The sequence below is a fragment of the Erinaceus europaeus genome, chromosome 5 (genome assembly GCF_950295315.1).
Source record: "Erinaceus europaeus chromosome 5, mEriEur2.1, whole genome shotgun sequence".
Classification (NCBI taxonomy): Eukaryota; Metazoa; Chordata; class Mammalia; order Eulipotyphla; family Erinaceidae; genus Erinaceus; species Erinaceus europaeus.
This window is the reverse complement of record NC_080166.1, coordinates 111,369,073-111,391,496: the sequence shown is the minus strand read 5'-3', so window position 1 is coordinate 111,391,496 and position 22,424 is coordinate 111,369,073. Positions and strand designations below refer to the sequence as shown.

General features: G+C 38.9%; 2 pseudogenes; both read left to right on the top strand.

Moving 5' to 3' along the window:
• The first annotated feature begins 10,682 nt into the window (after positions 1-10,682).
• Positions 10,683-11,408, top strand: LOC103118781 (transcriptional repressor protein YY1-like; annotated as a pseudogene).
• An 8,986-nt stretch (positions 11,409-20,394) lies between these two features.
• LOC132538638 (E3 ubiquitin-protein ligase MSL2-like) lies at positions 20,395-22,154 on the top strand (annotated as a pseudogene).
• Positions 22,155-22,424: the final 270 nt, after the last annotated feature.

The window sequence follows — 22,424 nt, the reverse complement described above, 5'->3', positions numbered from 1 at the left end:
CCGGTGGCCGTCCTCCTCCATCAAGATAGACGTGTGGCATTTATTTCCTGGCCGTTGACATTGGACTGATGCTTCTATAGAACTTGCTGGACACTCCTTTTATACTCCTGGACTTCTTGAAGAATGACTGTAGCAGGCTGACTCGGGATTTTGCAATGCCAGATCACCCCTCTAGCCCCTCGGCTTATCAGGCCCCCACTCCTCCACCCATCAGGCTCACTCTGTCTCTTGCTACTCTTACTTATCCCTCCGTCTTGTGCTAGTTATTTTGAAGACACTTACACACTATCATTCTGCTTTCTTCCCAACAGATTTCCGTTCACCCCTACACTGCTATTCCCCTGACAGAGATGAAGCCTTTTACAGACATTGACCCAGTTATATATGGCCATTAAGTAAGAGGAAGATGTTGGGGAATTGTGAGGATATGGTTGAGCTTGGAAGGGCTTGAGCCTGAGGGGTGTGTCAATCCTGTTAGTCTCTCTCTCCACGGAGAGGTTGAGCAAGGAGGGACAGTAGAACCCCAAAAAAGGTGTGCCTCTTATCAGTCTCCCTGCCTCACAAAGTGCCCCACACTCCTGATACTATGGCAAAAAGTTAAAAAGAAAGGGGGAGATGTTGGGTAGTTGCCATCTCCCCCTGGCTTCTTCTTATCCATATGGCTATATAGGGATTTACTGATCCAAAGGTTTGGTCTATTTACATAAATCACTTTTACATAAAGCACTCCAGGGCATTGGTGGTTCAGTTATAGGATTCTCGCCTGTTCCGCCCCCTCCTTGTCACACTCTGATTTTCACCAGTCACTTTTCTCTCCACCCTCTCTATATCACATCCTGTTTCCACCCTACTTGGAGAGTATAAAAACAGCTGCTCTTCTGATTAAAGACACTTGGAAATTGCTTTCCGGCTCCGAGAGTTCCAGAGTGTATCTCCTGCAGAAGTTGGTGCAGCACGCGTTCCTGATCCCTCTCCCACACAGCAGCCTAGATCAGCTCCAGTTGAGTTCTCTCCAACCCAGAGAGCACCGGCTCGGGAAGAAGTACCCTCAGGCTATCCCGGCAGGAGGAGAGGCTCCTGCTGTCTTTGGATTTAAGAGGGCAATAGATAGTTATTGCTATAATCAAATCATTTAGTTATTGGGTTAACTTTGAAAATCCTGTTGTTAGGATTTGCTATATCATATAGGACCTCATCATAATTTGTCCTTTGATGTCATATATATCTGTATCTCATAAAGTAATGCCACCAGTTGCTTCTGCTCTCCTTGTCTAAGCCCATGAATCATCATCTCTCATTTGGAATATTGTGATAATATACTTATCCCTACTTCTGCAGCCCTTCAGTCTACTCCCAACATGTAAGAGAGCTCTTGTCAAGCTAATGTCAAAGTTTACTTCCTGTGTTCAATATGTTCCACTGCTTTCCAGTTTTGTTCAGAGAACATTTTCTTATCTGCGTGTTTCTATATGGTGTGACCTAACTGAACTCATTCTCTTTTCTACACTTCCATTCATTTGCTTCTAGCTTGCTTCATCATTGTGTTAAGGGAGAGAAGGACTACCCAGAAATGGGAGTGGCTACAGGTGTGGCTGGAATGTTGGAGGAAGGAGCTGGGATGGGAGTAGATGGGAGTAGTTACAGGTATGGCTTGGGAGGTGTAGATAGGATTTTTCAGTTTATAACCCAAAAATGAAGGGGTGCTTTTTTTTTTGGGCCCAGACCGAAACTATGTAAGTCTCTTTCTTCTCTGGCTCTCTCACTCTTTTTCCAGGATTATCATGTGAGCAGCATGTAAGTCAGCTCTCAGTCTTCTTTCTCTCTCTCTCTCTCTCTTTCCCTAACATGTTTTGTTTTCAATACAAGTTTAACTTACCTGAATAATAATCATGCTTTTCAATTCTTTGTTAAGAAAAATGTGTGACAAACTTTGGGAATCGGGGGGAAGCAAGCATCGGCCTTCAGTTCCCCCCCCCCCCCAGTTCCCCTATAATAGTTGTCTTTATTCTACAAATGTACCATGTTGACTCATTCCTGAGGAAATCTACACTTGCTGTTCTATTATTTCTTTCTGAGATGTTCTTGAACCAGTGCTCCACACAACTTTCTCCAAGCTTTTATTTAAATGTCATCTCCTCTGGGAAGCCTTCTCTGGCCTAGACATCCTATTTAAAATAAATTCATTCTCAGCTGCCTTACCTATTTTATCTTTAACATGTAAATATATATAATATAAGTCTGAAATATAACATAAGTCATTACTTTATTATCTTCCTCACTAAAACATGTGTTCTTGCCTGTTTTTATTTATTGGCATATCCCCAGTGCCTCAAACATAACCTGACACACAGTAGGGTCTCGACAAATATTTATGGAACATGAAAGATCTGCATAGCTGGGTGATTTTTTTGCATCCAGCTTTTAAGTGCTACAGCTTGCAAGAACAAAGGACACACCACTCTTCTTTATTTTATAGATATCAAGTACATAATGAATATGTTCCATTTTTTTTAAATAAACTATTTTTATTGATTAAAAAAAGATCAAAAGTGATTACGGAGTAAATAGAGAGAGAGAGAACATTAGCTTGGGTTCTAATATATATGTCATGATAAAATATATATAATGATAGCTACCATTTATGATTCTTATAAGAATACAAACAGTTGCTATTTATGAGTTGTTCAAGAAAGGTCTCCATTTTTCACTGCAGTAATAAAATGCATATATGATTCAAGGAGGAAATTGGCAGTTGGGACATCTCCATGCTTCATGACGATAATGTCCACTTGAGAGAGCCAAATGCAGAACACTCCTTCATATTTTGCTCCAAATAGTAAAATTCTGCTTTGTGTATTGACTTTGGTAATACTGCTTTGTCAATTTAAAATATTTGCTTCTTGTCACACACTTTTTTTTTTTCCAAATGATTAAGGGCTAGTTGCTACATTAGGCTTTATGTATCATTTATAATTCAGACAATATGACTTTTGACTTACGCACTTCTGTTTATGATATTGAATAATGAGCTATACTGATAGAATTCTGTTGCTAAATTATTCTATCTTCATTAAATTGTACAAATGCATATTTTCCTAAAAGATATAATCAGGTGTACTATGCTTATTTGCATTGATTTGATCACCATATTGACATCTTTTGACCTAAATATCTCCTTTGGGAATATTTGATGACTGTTTATTGGATATATTTTCAATAGGTGGTGAAAATGCTATATGCAGCAAAATTCCTTTTATTTTTAGTTAACAAAGACAAAGAACATGTCACTACTTAAGTTGTCATTATTTTTCTCCAAAGCACAAAAGATAATGGCATTTTAAGTAGTTTAGGTAACTTTTGTTAAGTGACTAAGTAATAAAGCTTTTGAACATTTGTTAGTCTTACTTTTATGTGTGACAATCCCTCAGTAGCCTTGGGGTAGGGATATTCGAACTCTGAGGAAGCCATGAGCTAGGCCTAGAGAGCTCTGTGTGCCTAATGATGGCATTTTCCACTTCTACTATCACCTACGGCGATTATTTGGAAATGAAGTAAGTTATTCATGACAAACCCTTTTTACCTCTGTCGGTTTTTCTTATTAGTACCCTTACTTTCCTACCTTTGTCCTAAGTCTTGAAGTCACATTGCTGGACATATGGTTCTAGTAAAAGGCAGGAGACACTCAACAATTAGAGCTTTTTTTCTATTTGCTCTTCTTAGGGTTTTAGTTGGATAACCTCGAACAGTGATAAGGGATTTATGATCAAATAGAGTAGTAAGCTAGCAACAATATGAACATAGAATTTTAGGAGCCAGTTCTGTATCACGAGCAATTTCAGATAGACTTCAGATAGACAAACACCTTCCTAAAGAGTTAGTTATGTGTATATTCCTTCATTCCTTTCACTTATATTGCATCTGGATTATTTTAAATTATTTAATTAACATACTCTTAAGCATATTTTATATTAATTCAATATTATATCTATTTACATATCTTATTACATCTATTTCTCATCTCTATCTTTTTTCTGTAAAAGATCAACTTCAGAATTCTGTATATAGTGGACACATAGTCAATACCTGCTCAATAAATGTTTGGAAAATTAAATTAAATAAGCAATGACTGCCTGCAATTGCCCTTGCTCCCAAGACGGAAGATTTGAGGCAATTAACTACCGTTTTTCAGTGCAACTGTATAATGAATATAACTCATGCCTGGAGTATCTTGTAATCATAAAACCGTTTACATATTTGTACAGCCATCCATTTAGTTGGCTTTGCTACTTTCCTACTATACATAAGGTATCAGAATATATGGAGATTATTCTTTGTATCCAAAGAAGTCCGGTAATTATTAATAGACTGGATCTCTGCTCACAAGAAACATAGCAATCCCTCATAGAAGCAACTCATAGGCTTGGCCAAATATGAATTTCCACATTACCAAATAATAATTTTTTAAAATTTTTTATTTAAGAAAGGATTAATGAACAAAAACATAAGGTAGGAGGGGTACAACTCCACACAATTCCCACCACCCAATCTCCATAACCCACCCCCTCCCATGATAGCTTTCCCACTCGCTAGCCCTCTGGGAGCATGGAACCAGGGTCGTTGAGGGTTGCAGAAGGTAGAAGGTCTGGCTTCTGTAATTGCTTCCCTGCTGAACATGGGTGTTGACTGGTCGGTCCATACTCCCAGTCTGCCTCTCTCTTTCCCCAGTAGGGTGTGTCTCTGGGGAAGCTGAGTTCCAGGACACATTGGTGGGGTCTTCAATCCAGGGAAGCCTGGCCAACAGGATCCTGGTGGCATCTGGAACCTGGTGATTGAAAAGAGAGTTAACATATGAAGCCAAACAATTTGTTGAGCAATCATGGATCCCAAGCTTGGAATAGTGGAGAGGAAGTGTTAGGGAGGTACTCACTGCAAACTCTAGTGTACTTCTGCTTTCAGGTATATATTTTGCAGTAGTTTATGGATACGTGTGAACATAAGCTCTCTCTCACAGAAACTGGTGTATATCTAGGTTATGGGACTTTGTTATAAAGTGAACCACCTGAGATGAAATAAGAGTGTACTATAAAAGGAAAGGTCTCACCCGAGTAATGAAGCTGAAGGGTTGTCATTCCACACGTGAAGTCTCTGGACACAGTCTGAGGTGAAGCATGTTGAGGTGCCAATCGTTGTGTTGGTTAGGCTGTGATCAGCGGATGCAATATTATTTGGTATGGATTGGGAGATGCATACGGGAAAGTGGGCCCTATCCAAGGGTTCCATGACTGGGGGAAATAGGGGCTCTATAGTGGAGATGTGAGGTTCCTGCTGTCTTAGGGTTCAAAAAGACAATCGATAGTTAATGTTATCATCACATTATTTGTTAATTGGGTTAACTTTGAAAAGTCCTTTTGTTATGGTTTGCTGTACAGTATCCAGTATCTTGTATATAGCTGTGCTATTGGATGCTTCTAATCTACTTGGTCTAGGCTTTTGAGAGAGTCCGCATATCAAATACACAGCCTATATATTAAAAGGATTCAGTTTGTGTTTTGAGAAACTTTGAGACATACAATTGATTTTCCCCCTCTCATATTAATTAACTACTGATTTATATGTCTACATTTTGCTAGGAGTGTACATAAACACCATTCCCACCACCAAAAGACTGTGACCCGTCCCTCCCGCCCATTCCCACCCCCCACTGGCCCAGGAAGCTGCATGTCTACCCCTCACCACTTTTTTTACTTTGGTTTTTACTTTGGTGCCCTACTTACAATTTGATCAGGTCCTGCTTTTAGTTTCCCTTTCAGTTCTTCTTAGTCAACTTCTGTTGATGAGTGGGATCATCCCATACTCATCTTTATCTTTCTGACTTAGCTCACTTAACATAATTCCTTCTAGCTCTGTCCAAGATGGGTCAGAGAAGGTGGGTTCATTGTTCTTGATAGCTGCGTAGTATTCCATTGTGTATATATACCACAGCTTTCTCAGCCACTCATCTGTTGTTGGGCACCTGGGTTGCTTCCAGGTTTTAGCTATTATGAATTGTGCTGCTATGAACATAGGAGTACACACCTCTTTTTGGTTGGGTGTTATGGAGTCCTTGGGGTATAACCCCAGGAGAGGAATTACTGGATCATATGGAAGGTCCATGTCTAGCTTTGTGAGAGTTTTCCAGACTGCTCTCCACAGAGGCTGTACCAATTTATATTCCCACAAGCAATGTAAAAGGGTTCCTCTGTCCCCACATCCTCTCCAGCATTTGTTGCTGCTGTCCTTTTTGATGTATGCCCAAATAATATTTTTTTATATTTGTACATATAGTAGTAGTCTGTCTGTCATCACTTGTGCCAAGAGAAATAGCATACTGAATGCTAGCGAGGAACAGTAAAATCTCCCCAACTACTTTCTTTTCTGAAATGCATCCACATTACCATATCTGCTTTAATTCATGCAAGCACACATTCATTCTTCAAAAAAAAATAACTATCAAGCAGCTTATTACTGTGTTCTGGTCATTATTTTAGGCATTGGGTATCCAAAGATTAAAGGAAAACAGAGGATGAATGAAAAACAATGTTAGGAAAGGAATTAGGCCTATCACTTGCAATTAAAAAAATATGGCTCTCAATTCTATTCCACTGGTCAGTGTGCCTGTTCATGTTCCAGTACCAAACAGTTTTGATGACAATGGCCCTATAATACAGTTTGAGATCTGGGAGTGTGATGCCTCCGGTTCTGTTCTTTTTTCTCAAGATTGTTTTGGCAATTCTAGGTCTTTTCTGGTTCCAGATAAACATTTGTAACATTTTTTCTATTCTCCTAAAAAATGTGCTTGGGATCTTGATGGGGATAGCATTAAATTTGTAGATGGCTCTGGGTAATATATTCATTTTGATGATGTTAATTCTTCCAACCCATGAACATGGAATATCTTTCCACTTCTTTGTGTCTTTTTCAATTTCCTTGAGTAGTGACTCATAATTTTCAGTATACAAGTCTTTCACTTCTTTGGTTAGTTTTACTCCTAGATATTTTATTGTTTTTGTTGCTATAGTAAAAGGAACTGATTTCTGGATTTCAATTTCTTCTAACTTAGTGTTTGCATAGAGGAATGCCACTGACTTTTGAATGTTAATTTTATAGCCTGACACCTTACTGTATTGCCTGATGATTTCCAAAAGCTTCTTGCTGGATTCCTTAGGTTTTTCCATGTATACTATCATGTCATCTGCAAATAAGGACAGTTTGACTTCTTCTCTTCCAATCTGTATGCCTTTAATTCCTTGCTCCTGCCTGATTGCTATGTCAAGAACTTTCAACACTATGTTGAATAGTAATGGTGATAGTGGGCAGCCCTGTCTAGTACCTGATCTGAGTGGAAATGCTTCCAGTTTTTCACCATTGAGTATGATGTTGGCTGTAGGTTTGCTATAGATAGACTCCACTATCTTCAGGAATTTTCCATCTATTCCCATTTTTTATAGTGTTTTGATCATAAAGGGTTGTTGTATTTTGTCAAAGGCTTTCTCTGCATCTATTGATATGACCATGTGGTTTTTGGTCTTGCTTTTGTTGATGTGGTGGATCACATTCATTGATTTACGTATATTAAACCAACCTTGCAGAAATGAGGCCCCACACCTATGGACATCTAATCTTTGACAAAGGGGCCCAGACTATTACATGGGGAAAGCAGAGTCTCTTCAACAAATGGTGTTGGAAGCAATGGGTTGAAACATGCAGAAGAATGAAACTGAATCACTGTATTTCACCAAATACAAAAGTAAATTCCAAGTGGATCAAGGACTTGGATGTTAGACCACAAACTATCAAATACTTAGAGGAAAATATTGGCAGAAGTTTTTTCTGCATAAATTTTAAAGACATTTTCAATGAAACAAATCCAATTACAAAGAAGACTAAGGCAAGTATAAACCTATGGGACTACATCAAATTAAAAAGCTTCTTCACAGCAAAAGAAACCACTACCCAAACCAAGAGACCCCTCACAGAATGGGAGAAGATCTTTACATGCCATATATCAGATAAGAGTTTAATAACCAACATATATAAAGAGCTTGCCAGACTCAATAACAAGACAACAAATAACCCCATCCAAAAATGGGGGGAGGATTTGGACAGAATATTCACCACAGAAGAGATCCAAAAGGCTGAGAAACACATGAAAAAATGCTCCAAGTCTCTGATTGTCAGAGAAATGCAAATCAAGACAACAATGAGATATCACTTCACTCCTGTGAGAATGTCATACATCAGAAAAGGTAACAGCAGCAAATGCTGGAGAGGGTGGGGGGGTCAAAGGAACCCTCCTGCACTGCTGGTGGGAATGTAAATTGGTCCAACCTCTGTGGAGAACAGTCTGGAGAACTCTCAGAAGGCTAGAAATGGACCTACCCTATGACCCTGCAATTCCTCTCCTGGGCATATATCCTAAGGAAGCCAACACATCCATCCAAAAAGATCTGTGTACACATATGTTCTTGGCAGCACAATTTGTAATAGCCAAAACCTGGAAGCAACCCAGGTGTCCAACAACAGATTAGTGGCTGAGCAAGTTGTGGTATATATACACAATGGAATACTACTCAGCTGTAAAAAATGGTGACTTCACCGTTTTCAGCCGATCTTGGATGGACCTTGAAAAAATCATGTTGAGTGAAATAAGTCAGAAACAGAAGGATGAATATGGGATGATCTCACTCTCAGGCTGAATTTGAAAAACAAGATTAGAAAAGAAAACACAATTAGAACCTGAAATGGAATTGGCATATTGCACCAAAGTAATAGACTCTGGGGTGGGTGGGTGAGGAGAATACAGGTCCATGAAAGATGATGAATGACATAGTGGGGGTTATATTGTTAAATGGGAATCTGGGGAATCTTATGCATGTACAAACTACTGTATTTACTGTTGAAGGTAAAACATTAATTCCCCAATAAAGAAATAAATTATTAAAAAAATATGTGTAATTCACAAAAATAAGGTGTTTTTTTTTCCTTCTGTGAGATGGATACATTTGTTTCTCTTAAAATGATTAAGAAAATAAAATATTAGAAAGCTTTAAAATGTAGGGATCTCCTATCATACTCCTGTAAAGGACATCCAATGCTATTTATGAAAACAATATGGATAATGTACAAACTATTTTGTAATCTGTTATGATATCAAATATATAATAACATCATTCTAATTAAAAACCATGTGTCTCTCCTAGCAAGTATTTTGACATTTTTTTACTTAATACAAAACTAATTAAATTCAGTAGAATTATTAAGTCACTTGACTTAATTTAAAAGTTTATATGAGTGATCAACTCTGTACACATGTTTCCACTATATTTATTATGTAGATATTAAAACTAATTAGATTTTCGTGTTTCCTTTCCTGACAGAATTAATAAGTAAATCAGCCAGGAGGTGGCGCAACTGCCAATGCATCTGATTTACATGTATCAAATCCTGAGTCCAATTCCTGACATTGTATAATTGCCTATGCCAGAGTGATAATTTGGCTCTCTCTTACTCGCTTGCTCTCCCTCTCATTTAATTAAAAAAGAATTATTAAGTCACTAGACCAAAGGTATAACATATGCAGTTAGTTTTTTTAAAACTTTTATTTTTCTTTTAAAAATATTTTATTCTTTTTATTATTATTTTTTTAATGAGCGAGAGATAAAGAAAAAGGAAGGGAGATAGGCCAGAGCACTGCTCAACTCTGGTTTAAGGTGCTGCCGGGGATTGAACCTGAGACCTCTGAGCCTCAAGTATGAAAATCTTTTGCATAACCATTATGCTGTCTCCTCAAGCCTAAACCTTTTTTTTTTCATGCTGTTGTTTTTCTATATTAAAAGACAAAAATAAGTGTTCAATATCTAATTTATTTTTATTCATTATTCTTATTTGGCTCTGCAGGGGTTTCACCGCTCTGGGACGACTTTTTCAGGTAGAGGGACAGAGAGTGACATTGAGAGACAGAGGAAGAATCACCATAGCACAATGCTTCCTCCATTGCTTTGAGGGTTAGGTTTGAACCTGGGGAAATATTTTCCTTTTGAGAATTCCAGGGAATTTTTGCTCTTTAGAATGGCATTTCATTTATATTATAGTTTTCATTTGTATATGCAAAAGTAAGTGAATCACTTCTCTTAATAGCCTAAGCGTTTCATTTCAGTGACCCAATATACAGTTCATCTACATGGTAGCACTCTGGCAAATAATAACCACTGAGATTTAAAAATTGTCATAGTGTTGAACCCTCCTAATTTGTCAAATCTGTTATTTGAACTAGTTGAATTGCCAGCTTTTATCTTAATTTCTTAATTGCTGTTTAAGAGGATTAGAGAGACCTTGGACAGCTTCACCAGGGTGGCTAACAGTAACAAGCACCATTGCAGGTCATAGCCAAAAATCAATGAACTGAGTCTGATTGACTGAGTCTCAGTTACTTTGTGGAAAAAGCCTAATGCTGGTCTTGTCTACTTATACAAACCTCTTCAGACAACCAAGCAGTGATCTCTTCTTTTTAAATTCAAATTTTAGGCGGCCAGGCAATGGCATACCCAGTTAAGCACACATAGTGCTAAATTCAAGTATTAGGGAAGGGATAGAAAGAAAGAAAAGGAAAAGAGAAAAGAGAGAGAGCAAGATAAGAAATGAGAATGTTCCGAGCGGAGTGTGGCGGTGGCGGCAGCGAGATCTGGGCTTGGGATGAAAAGAAAGATATTGACCATGAGACCGTGGTTGAAGAACAGATCATTGGCGAGAAATCGCCCCCTGACTACTCGGAGTACATGATAGGAAAGAAGCTTCCTCCGGGAGGGATTCCTGGCATTGACCTCTCAGACCCCAAGCAGCTGGCTGAGTTTGCCAGGGCTCCACCAAGATGTTCAGGGATAACTCCACCAAGAGGAAACACCTGCACACCCACGGCCCCCGCGTCCACGTCTGTGCCGAGTGTGGCAAGGCTTTCGTGGAGAGCTCCAAACTAAAGCGGCACCAGCTGGTCCACACTGGAGAGAAGCCTTTTCAGTGCACGTTCGAAGGCTGCGGGAAGCGCTTTTCACTGGACTTCAATTTATGCACGCACGTACGAATCCACACCAGAGACAGGCCCTATGTGTGCCCCTTCGATGGTTGTATTAAGAAGTTTGCTCAGTCAACTAACCTGAAGTCTCACATCTTAACACATGTGAAGGCCAAAAACAACCAGTGAGAAGAAGAGGGACCCTTCTCGACCGCAGGAACATCTTCCAGGAGATGATTGGGAATAAATACGCCCCTCCTTTGTATATTATTTCTAGGAAAGAATTTTAAAAATGAATCCTACACACCTAAGGGAAATGTTTTGATAAAGTAGTAAAATTTAAAAACAAACTTTAATAAGATGGCCTTGCTAAGATGCTCTATCTTGCTCTGTAACACGGTGTTTTTGTAAAGTGTGTTCCCAACAGGAGGACAATTCATGAACTTGGCATCAAAAGACAATTCTTTATACAACAGTGCTAAAAATGGGACTTCTTTTCACATTCTTATAAATACGAAGCTCACCTGTTGCTTACAATTTTTTTGATTTTGTATTTTCCAAGTGTGCATATTGTACACTTCTTGGGGATATGCTTAGTAATGCTACGTGTGATTTTTCTGGAGGTTGATAACTTTGCTTGCAGTAGATTTTCTTTAAAAGAATGAGCAGTTACATGCATACTCCAAAAGTATTATCCTGTAAAAAAAGAAGTTATATAGGTTTTGTTTGCTCTCAGTTTTGGTTGTACTCTTTAATGTTAACACATTTTGTATAATTGTATTGTATAGCTGTATTGAATCATGTAGTATCAAATATTAGATGTGATTTAATAGTGTTAATCAATTTAAACCATTTTAGTCACTTTTTTCCTGAAAAACAACAACAACAAAAATACTGCCAAAAAAAAAGAAATGAGAATGCAAAAAGATGTTTCTTGTACCAAAAGAAATCATATAATTTCATCTTTTTACTAATTACTCAAGTTCACTGACATGAAAGTAATTTCATTTTTTAAAGTACTCAGTATGACCAATTCTTATTATCTCAGTCTTTATTATTCTAGCATTTGTAATTAAGCTGAAAAATACAAACTGTCTAAAGAATTAAAAACACTTTCCATTTTGAATCTTTTGTTTCATTCTATGGAGTTATAGAAGAAAAACTTTAATCTTTTTTTCATTCTATAAAAACTGTGAAGCAGATGATTTTATTCTAATGCAACAAAAATTCTTTCCTCTGTTTACATCTCAATAGAGCAAAGTTTATTAATAACCATCACTATCTTATTTATGTTAGCTTAAGGGAAAAGAATTATATAACACATTTAGAAGGTATTCATATAGTAAAAAGACCATTTTCTATTCCACTTTTTCTCAAGAAAGCTTACTTTAAAAAAAAAAAAAAGAAAGCTCATTTCTAGTTCTTAGGAACTAGAAGATCTGTTGTTAAAATAATTCTATCAGAAGTTATACAACTAAAGGTACTTTAATCACTCCAGAAACCAAGAAGCCCTTTAGCAAAAACAATTCCTTTACTTCTCAACAACTAGACAGCATTTTCTGGAAAGATGAGAGTCCCCAGAGAACAACAGTATTTTTAAAATTACAGACTCAGAATGTCCCACAGATATTCAACCTTTCTTATGCCATTACCTAATTACAGAGATCATAAAAGAGAAATCAAAAAAGCTGACGTATTTGACTTATGTCACAAATCACTGAAGTTCTTAAAGTTGAAAATAAGGAGCTTGATATGGGTGTGTTTAAAGATCTTCGAAAAGCAAAGATTTTTGAGTCAGAAATATTTCATGTTTTGGAATATCATTATAATTATCAATTCTAATTTTTGGCTATATTTAATTTTGCGCATGTGTTTAAAATAAAATAAGTATGTCTTTTAAAATATTCTAAAGTTTAAAGCAAACGAGAAAGTAGACTTGAAAAGTAAGAAAGACTTAGTTTCTAGTGTTGTTAGTTTGTTTTATCTTTATATCCAGACTCTACTTTTAATGAGCAGGACCATGTTATGTGGTGTATAATTAATAACCCCTTGAACTTCTATTTAACCAAAAGGAAGGTCAATTGAGGTTTTTTAAAGGTGATAGTTTTTTTTGTTTGGTTGGTTTTTTATAAAAAGGAAACATTGACTAAACCATAGGATAAGAGGGGTACAACTTCGCACAATTCCCACCACCAAAACTCTGTATCCCATCCCCTCCCCTGATAGCTTTCCTATTCTTTAACCCTCTGGGAGTATGGACCCAAGGTCATTGTGGGATGTGGAAGGTTGAAGGTCTGGCTTCTGTAATTGCTTCCCCGATGAACATGGGTGCTGACAGGTCAATCCATACTCCCAGCCTGTCTCTCTCTTTCCCTAGTGGGGAAGGGCTCTGTGGAAGCAGAGCTCCAGGACACATTGGTAGGGTTGTCTGTTCAGGGAAGTCTGGTCAGCATCATGTGAGCATGGGAACCTGGTGGTTTACAAGAGAGTTAACATAAAAAGCCAAACAAATTGTTGACCAATCATGGACCTAAAGGCTGGAATGGTGCAGGTGAAGAGTTGGAGGGGGGGCCTCCATTTTGTAGACAGCTAGTAGGAATATTTTAGTTAAATTCCAAAGGGCCTATGGCTATGCTAGTTTTTTGTTTGCTTGTTTATTTTTCCTTTTTTTTTTCCCTGAGCCTGAAATCTGATATGCAGGTGGATCCATGTTATTGTTTGGGGAGATGATGTCATGGCTGGAAAAAGAACCAGAAAGTTGGATCAGGGAAGAGAGTAGCTCCCTAATATGGGAAAGGGGTATAAATATTGTTGACTGTAAACCCCATCAATTTAATGTGATCTGAGGCCTATAATTAGCTTAGGAGCCTATGTGACCTCTGCATCCCTCTAGATCTGAACTCACATTCTATGGTCATGAGTAGGAACATTCCATGCTGCCCCAATATCAACCCATCTTCCTCAGGTGTAACATAGAGTATACTGTCCAGCCTCCCTTTGGAGTATGGAACATTATCATTGTTGATCCAAGTTGAGGACAAGGTCCTATGGGGACCCACAAAGGAGGCTATTGTGTTGTCCCTGATAGAAATGACCAGTAACAATGGACAGAGGGATTTATTTGAGTTATAGACCCATCAAGTCTGTTTGGGAATTTCAGGACACCCCAACTAGAGCCCCAGTTGATAGAATGGCCTGATAGTGACTAAAGAGTCATCTTTAAAGGATGCCAGTCTCTTGTCCTTATTCAGCTTTTGCAGTCCTTGTTTTGATGAGGTTAGCTTTGGAGTGAGTGAGAGAACTGTAATAGGAAGTAGTTGATGAGTGTATCTAAGGCTAAGTAGACACTATACCATTATGAACTTGATACTGACTCTCTACAGACTATTGTGTATTTTTGCTTTCAGGTATATATTTTTTCCTGATTTATGGCTACATGTGAACATATGCTCTATCTCATGGGACCTGGTCTTTACCTAGGTTTTGGGACTCTGTTAGGAAGTGAACCTCCTGGAATGGAATTAGAGAATACCATGAAAGGAAAAGTCTCACCTGAGTAATGACAGTGAAGGGTTTACATTCCATGCCTGAGGTATATGCATAGTCTGAAGTGAAGCATGCTGTGGTGGTACTCATTGCATTGATTAGGTTGGGCTCAGTGGATGCAATATCATTTGGTATGACTTGAGAGAAGCATTTATTTTAAAAAAAAGGAGACATTAACAAAACCATAGGACAAGAGGGGTACAACTCCACACAATTCCCACCACCAGATCTCCATATCCCATCCCCTCCCCTGATAGCTTTCCTATTCTTTATCCCTCTGGGAGTATAGACCCAAGGTCATTGTGGGATGCAGAAGGTGGAAGGTCTGGCTTCTGTTATTGCTTTCCCGCTGAACATGGGCATTGACTAGTCAATCCATACTACCAGCCTGTCTCTCTCTTTCCCTAATAGGGTGGGTCTCTGGGTTAGTGGAGCTCCAGGACACATTGGTGAGGTCGTCTGTCCAGGGAAGTCTGGTCAGCATCATACTGGCATCTGGAACCTGGTGGCTGAAAAGAGAGTTAACATAAAAAGCCAAATAAACTGTTGAACAATCATAGGCCTAAAGGCTATAATAGTGCAGATGAAGTGTTGGGGGTTACTCACTGTAGACTATTGTGTACTTTTGCTTTCAGATAGATATTTTGACCTAGTTTATGGATACGTGTGAACATAGGCTCTTTCTTATGGGACCAGTCTATATCTAGGTTTTGAGACTTTGTTAGGAAGTAAACCGCCCGGAATGGAATTAGGGAATACTATGAAAGGAAAGGTCTCACCCAAGTAATGAAGCTGAAGGGTTGTCATTCCACACCTGAAGTCTCTGGACACAGTCTGAAGTGAAGCATGCTGAGATGGTATTCATTGCGTTGATTAGGTTGGGATCAGCAGATGCAATATTATCTGGTATGAATTGAGAGAAGCATGCAGGAAAGTGCACCCCACCTTAAGGTTCCAGGACTGGGGAAAATAAAGGCTGTATAGTAGAAATGTGAGGTTCCTGATGTCTTAGGGTTCAAGAAGACAATAGATATTGTTATAATCACATTGTTTGGTAATTGGGTTTACTTTGAAAAGTCCCTTTTTTAGGATTTGCTGTATAATAACCAAATATCACCATAATTTATGTCCTTTGACATTATTTGTATATAGCTGTGTTACCAGTTGCTTCTGTTCTCCCTGGTCTAGGCATTTGAGAGAGTCAACATATCAAAGACAAAACCTATGTATTAAAAAGACTCAGTCTGTGCTTTAAAAAGTTTGAGGCATACAATCAATTTTCCCCTCTCATATTAATTAAATAGAGTTATATGACTTCAAATTAATAGGATTGTACATAAACACCATTCCCACCACCAAAAGACTATTTCCCATCCCACCCCCACCACCCCTCACATCCCCCCACCACCCCAGGAAACCGAATATCACCCTCACCTTCACCCCAGGGTTTTTGCTTTGGTGCCCTATTCCAGACTTAGTCAGATTCTGCTTTTGAGTTTCTCTTTCTGTTCTTTCTCAACTTCTATTTATAAATGGGATCATCCTATACTCGTCTTTGTCTTTCTGACTTAGCTTACTTAACATAATTCCTTCTAGCTGTATCCAAGATGGGTCAGAGAAGGTGGGTTCATTGTTCTTAATAGCTGCATAGTATTTCATTGTGTATATATACCACAGCTTTCTCAGCCACTCATCTGTTGTTGGACACCTGGGTTCCTGCCAGGTTTTAGCTATTAGGAATTGTGCTGCTATGAACATAGGTGTACACATCTCTTTTTGGTTAGATGTTATAGAGTTCTTGGAGTATATCACTAGGAGAGGAATTACTGGGTTATATGGAAAGTCCATGTCTAGCCTTGTGAGAGTTCTCCAGACTGCTCTCCACAGAGGCTGGACCAATTTACATTCCCACCAGCAGTGCAGAAGGATTACTCTGTCCCCACAGGCTCTGCAGCATTTGTTGCTGCTACCCTTTTTGATGTATGCCATTCTCACAGGGGTGAGATGGTATCTCAATGTTGTCTTTATTTGCATTTCGCTGACAATCAGCTACCTGGAACAATTTTTCATGTATTCGTTAGACTTTTGGATCTCTTCTGCAGTGAATATGCTGTTCATATATTCTACCCATTTTTGGATGGGGTCATTTGCGTTTTTGTTGCTAAGTTTTCTGAGCTGTTTGTATATTTTGGTGATTAGTCTCTTGTCTGATGTATGGCATGTGTAGATCTTCTCCAGTTCTGTGAGGAGTCTCCTTGTTTGTGTGATAGTTTCTTTGGCTGTGCTGCAGCATTTCAATTTGATGTCGTCCCATTGATTTATTTGTTTCTGCTTTAGTCTTCCTTGCAATTGGGTTTGTATCATCAAAGGTGTCCTTGAGGTTTAGGTGGGAAAGTGTTCCATCAATATTTTCCTCTAAGTATTTGATAGTTTCTGGTCTAACATCCAGGTCCTTGATCCATTTGGAGTTGATTTTTGTTTCTGGTGAGATAAGGTGGTTCAGTGTCATTTTTCTGCCTGTTACAACCCAATTTTCCCAGCACCATTTATTGAAGAGAGCCTCCATCCTCCATTTAATACTTGGGCACCCTTATCAAAGATTAGATGCCCATCCGTGTGGGGGTTTAGTTCTGGAATTTTTATTCTGTTCCACTGGTCTGTGTGCCTATTTTTGTTCCAGTACTAGGCTGTTTTGATGATGATGGCCTTATAATAGAGTTAGAGATCTGGGAGTGTGATGCCTCCATTTTTGTTTCTTTTCCTCAAGATGGTTTTGGAGATTCTAGGTGTTTTCTGGCTCCAGATAAATTATTGTAGTTTATATTCTATTCTCTTTTTTTTTTTAATTTTTTATTTAAGAAAGGATTAGTGAACAAAAGCATAAGGTAGTAGGGGTACAACTCCACACACTTCCCACCACCCGATCCCCATAACCCACTCCCTCCCATGGTAGCTTTCCCATTCTCTATCCCTCTGGGAGCATGGACCCAGGGTCGTTGAGGGTTGCAGAAGGTAGAAGGTCTGGCTTCTGTAGTTGCTTCCCCGCTGAACATGGGCGTTGACTGGTCGGTCCATACTCCCAGTCTGCCTCTCTCTTTCCCTAGTAGGGTGTGTCTCTGGGGAAGCTGAGCTCCAGGACACATTGGTGGGGTCTTCAATCCAGGGGAGCCTAGCCAGCATCCTGGTGGCATCTGGAACCTGGTGATTGAAAAGAAAGTTAACATATGAAGCCAAACAATTTGTTGAGCAATCATGGATCCCAAGCTTGGAATAGTGGAGAGGAAGTGTTAGGGAGGTACTCACTGCAAACTCTAGTGTAATCCTGCTTTCAGGTATATATTTTGCAGTAGTTTATGGATACGTGTGCACATAAGCTCTCTCTCACAGAAACTGGTGTATATCTAGGTTATTGGACTTTGTTAGAAAGTGAACTACCTGAGATGAAATTAGAGTGTACTATTAAAGGAAAGGTCTCACCCGAGTAATGAAGCTGAAGGGTTGTCATTCCACACGTGAAGTCTCTGGATACAGTCTGAGGTGAAGCATGTTGAGATGGCAATTGTTGCTTTGGTTAGGTTGTGATCGGCGGATGCAATATTATTTGGTTTGGATTGGGAGATGTATACGGGAAAGTGGGCCCTATCCAAGGGTTCCAGGACTGGGGGAAGTAGGGGCTCTATAGTGAAGATGTGAGGTTCCTGCTGTCTTAGGGTTCAAAAAGACAATCAATAGTTAATATTATCATCACAATATTTGTTAATTGGGTTAACTTTGAAAAGTCCCTTTGTTATGGTTTGCTGTACAGTACCCAGTATCTTGTATATAGCTGTGCTATTGGAAGCTTCTAATCTACTTGGTCTAGGCTTTTGAGAGAGTCCGTATATCAAATACATAGCCTATATATTAAAAAGATTCAGTTTGTGTTTTGAGAAACTTTGAGACATACAATTGATTTCCCCCTCTCATATTAATTAACTACTGATTTATATGTCTACATTTTGCTAGGAGTGTACATAAACACTATTCCCACCACCAAAGGACTGTGACCCATCCCTCCCGCCCACTTCCACCCCCCACTGGCCCAGGAAGCTACATGTCTACCCCTCACCACTGGGTTTTTACTTTGGTGCCCTACTTACAATTTGATCAGGTCCTGCTTTTAGTTTCCCTTTCAGATCTTCTAAGTCAGCTTCTGTTGATGAGTGGGATCATCCCATACTCATCTTTATCTTTCTGACTTAGTTCACTTAACATAATTCCTTCTAGCTCTGTCCAAGATGGGTCAGAGAAGGTGGGTTCATTGTTCTTGATAGATGCATAGTATTCCATTGTGCATATATACCACAGCTTTCTCAGCCACTCATCTGTTGTTGGGCACCTGGGTTGCTTCCAGGTTTTAGCTATTATGAATTGTGCTGCTATGAACATAGGAGTACACACCTCTTTTTGGTTGGGTGTTATGGAGTCCTTGGGGTATAACCCCAGGAGAGGAATTATTGGGTCATATGGAAGGTCCATGTCTAGCCTTCTGAGAGTTTTCCAGACTGCTCTCCACAGAGGCTGTACCAATTTACATTCCCACCAACAATGTAAAAGGGTTCCTCTGTCCCCACATCCTCTCCAGCATTTGTTGCTGCTGTCCTTTTTGATGTATGCCATTCTTACAGGAGTGAGGTGGTATCTTAGTGTTGTCTTAATTTGCATTTCTCTGACAATCAGTGACCTAGAGCAGTTTTTCATATGTTTGTTAGCCTTTTGGATCTCCTCTGTGGTGAATGTTTTGTTCATTTCCTCTGCCCATTTGTGGATGGGGTCATTTGCTTTTTTGCGGCTAAGTTTGCTGAGCTCTTTATATATTTTGGTGATTAGTTTCTTGTCTGATGTCTGGCATGTGAAAATCTTCTCCCATTCTGTGAGGGGTCTCTCTGTTTGTTTAATAGTTTCTTTGGATGTGCAGAAGCTTTTCAATTTGATGTAGTCCCATTGGTTTGTTTCTGCTTTGGTCTTCCTTGCAATTGGGTTTGATTCATCAAAGATGTCCTTGAGGTGTAGGTGGGAAAGTGTTTTACCAATGTTTTCCTCTAAGTATTTGATTGTTTCTGGTCTGACATCTAGGTCTTTGATCCATTTGGAGTTGATTTTTGTTTCTGGTGAGATAAAGTGGTTCAATTTCATTCTTCTGCATGTTTCAACCCAGTTTTCCCAGCACCATTTATTGAAGAGAGCCTCCTTTTTCCATTTAATACTTTGGGCCCCCTTGTCAAAGATTAGATGCCCATAGGTGTTGGGATTTACTTCTGGGCTTTCAATTCTGTTCCACTGGTCTGTGTGCCTATTTTTGTTCCAGTACCATGCTGTTTTGATGATGATGGCTTTATAATATAGTTTAAGGTCTGGGAGTGTGATGCCTCCATTTCTGTTTCTTTTCCTTAAGATGGCTTTGGCAATTCTAGGTGTTTTCAGGTTCCAGATAAATGATTGTAGTGTTTGTTCTATTCTCTTAAAGTAGCCTGGTGGAACTTTGATGGGTATTGCATTAAATTTGTATATGGCTCTGGGGAGAATATTCTTTTGTGATGATATTTATTCTTCCAATCCATGAGCATGGAGTGTCTTTCCATTTCTTGGTATCAGTTTCTATTTCCTTGAATAATGACTCATAGTTTTCAATATACAAGTCTTTCACTTCCTTGGTCAGCTTCATTACTAGGTATTTTATTGGTTTTGCTGTAACAGTGAATGGGAGTGATTTATGGGTGTCTTTTGCTTCAGATTTAGTGTTCATAAAGAAATGCCACTGAAAAAAACTATGTGAATATATAACACAGACTACTTTGGCACGGGATATCTTAGAAGCAGTCGACTATTCTTCTGATATTTTGGCTTTGCTTAATGATGGATCATTGTTTTGTGAGGAGACAGAAAAACCCTCAGACTCATCCTTTACTTTGTGTTTGACACATTCCTCATTACCTTCAACCTCAGAACTCACGACTTTTCCTCAAGCTACTTTATCTCCAATATCTGAAAGTACTCTCAGCATTGCTATTGGTAGCTTGGTTATCAACGGTTTGCCTGCTTATAATGGGCTTTCGATAGATAGGTTTGGTATAAAATTCCTTCACCTGAACATACAAATACAATTGATGTATATACTACTGTTGACATAAAAAAACGAGGATCTGTCTGATGGGTTGCCATCACACGGGTGTGTGTGACACTGTAGCCACTGACTTGTGCTCCACAGGCATTGATATCTGCAGTTTCAGTGAAGATATAAAACCTGGTGACTCTTTGCTACTGAGTGTAGAGGAAGTACTCCGCAGTTTAGAAACTGTTTCAAATACAGAGGTTTGTTGCCCTAATTTGCATCCCAATTTGGAAGCCACTGTGTCTAATGGACCTTTTCTGCAGCTTTCTTCTCAGTCTCTTAGCCATAATATTTTTATGTCTACCAGTCCTGCGATTCATGGGTTATCATGTACAGCAGCAACTCCGAAGGTAGCAAAATTAAATAGAAAGCGACAGTGAAAAAGTTCAGCCACTTCCAATTTCTACCATTATTTGAGGCCCAACATTGGGGGCATCTGCTCCTGTGACAGTGAAACAGGAGAGCAAAATTTCTCTTCAACCTATTGCAACTGTTCCCAATGGAGGCACAACACCCCAAATCAGTAAAACTGTACTTTTACCTACTAAGAGCATGAAAAAGAGTCATGAACATGGATCCAAGAAATCGTACTCTAAAACCAAGCCAGGTATTCTTAAAAAAGACAAAACGGTAAAAGAAAAGATATCTACCCATCATTTTATGCCAGGAAGTCCTAGCAAGACTGTGTACAAAAAAACCCAGGAAAAGAAAGGGTGTAAATCTGGGCGTGCTACTCAAAATCCAAGTGTTCTTACATGCCGCGGCCAACGCTGCCCTTGCTACTCTAACCGCAAAGCCTGCTTAGATTGTATATGTCGTGGCTGCCAAAACTCCTATATGGCCAATGGGGAGAAGAAGTTGGAAGCATTTGCTGTGCCAGAAAAGGCCTTGGGGCAGACCAGGCTCACTTTGGGCACTAATGTGCTGTGTGCAGTGCTAGTACCTGCACCAGTGTAATTAATGTCACAGGGTCCCCAGTAATGACATTTTTAGCTACCAGTACACATGATGATAAAAGTTTGGATGAAGCTATAGACATGAGATTCGACTGTTAAATCAGTGGGTCTTTAAACCTACCTCTGGTAGGGAAATAGCTACAGTTTTCACGGCAGCTATGGTTTTGTTGGTTTAACTTGCCAGAGCTCCTGCACATAGATCACTTGTATCAAGTATTTTCACTGCTAAGTTATATGTGTTAGTGTCAGGGAAATAGTTTGCAGATAATGGAGGAGTAATCCTACAAATATATGTCGTTAGTTCTTACAGAACCTCATAGTTGGAGAACAAATGCAGATGCAACTGATTTATACAAAATGAACTTTGGCAAGGAAAATAACATTAACCTCATTGTTTATGGTCATGCTTTGTGCATAATCAAAGTTTATGATTAAATGTAAGAAGTGGTATCTAGTCAGTCCATAAAGATTGTGAGTTTTTTTCTTTTTTTTTTCCTCCTCCTTTTTGGTGGAAAAGTAGCCATTAGTTTGTTCAGGAGACTCAGTGCTGCCTTCAGATGCCATTGATGTTTCCCTGTTGAAAAACTGATGTGTCCAGCTCAACCTTTATACTGACACAATACCATTTCTGATCATGAAAATTGGCTACTGGTGTATGTAGCAGTTCTTAATCAGCAGTATTATGAAAGAAAAATAAAATTTGCCCCTCATTAGAATGTTGAAG